The sequence below is a fragment of the Rhinoraja longicauda genome, chromosome 17 (genome assembly GCF_053455715.1).
Source record: "Rhinoraja longicauda isolate Sanriku21f chromosome 17, sRhiLon1.1, whole genome shotgun sequence".
NCBI lineage: Eukaryota > Metazoa > Chordata > Chondrichthyes > Rajiformes > Arhynchobatidae > Rhinoraja > Rhinoraja longicauda.
The window spans coordinates 37,263,750-37,265,976 of record NC_135969.1 but is presented as its reverse complement, the minus strand read 5'-3'; the positions used below and the strand labels follow the sequence as shown (position 1 = coordinate 37,265,976).

The 2,227-nt window shown below is 51.1% G+C and overlaps 1 protein-coding gene across 2 annotated transcripts in view; it reads right to left on the bottom strand.

Annotated features, from left to right (window-relative positions):
- The window catches only part of LOC144601931 (chemokine-like protein TAFA-4), a 222,537-nt gene that overhangs the window by 219,122 nt on the left and 1,188 nt on the right, over positions 1 to 2,227 (bottom strand). The gene's annotated exons all lie outside the window — the stretch shown is intronic.

Here is a 2,227-nt window from a genome sequence, read left to right as displayed (position 1 = left end):
AGACTGGAGTCACGTAAATAGAGTCGCATTTGGCAAAAGGGGGGTTCAAATACTGAAGAAGAGGGCGTTCGGGAGACGCTGGCATTAAAAGGAATGAGAGGCCAGAGAGAGACACGAGGGCAGCCTTAGCGGAGCGCCATCCGATACAAACGGAGGGGGGGGGGGGGTCGTGATAAAGGCGATAAAGCGATAAAGGCGGGTTGGTAGAATCCGTAAGAAAGCGCACCTTGATGGTGGGGATTGATCCTTGAGCTGGGAGTGGAGGAATTCGCCTGGTCGTGAGATTGAAGGCAACACAGGTCGCCCTGTCACAGTGGGTTAAAGACCTCAGCTCCCACTGAAGAAGGGGTCTCGACCAGAAACGTCACCCATCCCTTCTCTCCTGAGATGCTGCCTAACCCGCTGAGTTACTCCAGCATTTTGTGAATACGCTCCCACTGAGATCAGGGGGTTCCCCACACAACGCTTCCAAACCCCGGCTCCCACCCCATCCCCACTACTCTAGTGCAGGAAGGAACCGCAGATGCTGGTTTCAACCGAAGATAGACACAAAAAGCTGGAGCGACTCAGCGGGACAGGCAGCATCTCTGGAGAGAAGGAATGGGCGACGTTTCAATAGGACAATAGGTGCAGGAGTAGGCCATTCGGCCCTTCGAGCCAGCACCGCCATTCAATGTGATCATGGCTGATCATTCTCAATCAGTACCCCGTTCCTGCCTTCTCCCCATACCCCCTGACTCCGCTATCCTTAAGAGCTCTATCTAGCTCTCTCTTGAATGCATTCAGAGAATTGGCCTCCACTGCCTTCTGAGGCAGAGAATTCGGGTCGAGACCCTTCTTCAGTCTGAAACGAAACCCTTTCCTTCTCTCCAGAGATGCTGCCTGTCCCGCTGAGTTCCTCCTGCTTATAGCACATTACTCCAGCTTTTTGTGTCTATCTTCCCTACTGCTCCTATTCCTCAAGACCTGATGATCCCAGCACTAAGCCGGGGAGGCTTGTGTGGGTCAGAAGCGAGACGCCGTTCAGTGATCCAGCGGTAGGTGATCTGTGAACGGCGTTTAATCCCGAGATCCGTGAAGCTGAGACATTCCGTGCACGCTGCCGGCTCGGCGGGGTTTCTATATATTTTTCACACACACACACACACACAGTGTATCATTTGTCACCATAATTGCACGAGAAAACGGCCAGATCCGTGAATCTCCAGAAAATAATATCCCGAAAATAAACTGCCCACCCCCAGCCTCAAAATAAAATAATCCGTGGAAGCGAATATTCAGAGTGAATAGGCGGAGAAAAAAGATGGGTCCAGCCAGTGATCATGGATGTGATATATAATAGTGTACTCGCAAACTGGCACACACAAGCGCGCACACACACACACACACACACACACACACACACCGACCCTCATGCACACACTGACATACAGACTCCAATACGCACACACACGCACACATACCAATACACACATAGAGGAGTACGCGCACACACGCTGATACACATGCACATATACACACACACACAGGTGCATACACACCGAAAACATACATACACACATACACACACGCCGACTTCAGGCACACGCTATCGTAGAGGCACCAGTGTGTGTGTGAGAGAGAGAGAGAGAGAGAGAGAGAGAGGAGAGAGAGAGAGAGAGAGGTGTAAACAGAAAAACATACCAAACACACACACACACATACATACTCATTCACACATACACACACACACTCACTCACACACTCACACACACTCAAACACCACACACACACTTATTCACTCACACACACACAGTCACACACTCACACACACACACTCACACACACACACTCACACACTCTCACACACACACTCACACACACAAGCACCACACACACTCACTCACACACACAAACACCACACATGCACACCGCAACCCCCACACACACTCTCACACACACACTCACTCACACACTCATTCACACACGCACGCGGTCAGCGCTGACTGGGGAACACTCCGCGAATTCCGTGGCTCCCAACATGAAAGTGGAGTGATGACCCAACCCGGGCAGCAACAATTGGCAAATGTGCAAACTTGCTCTGAAGACGGGGCTGCCTGAAGCGAGGTCCCCTCTTATTCACTGCTGTTCACACAATGATCCACACACACACATACACACTCACACACACACACACACATACACACACACTCACAACACATACACACACACACACTCACAAACACAC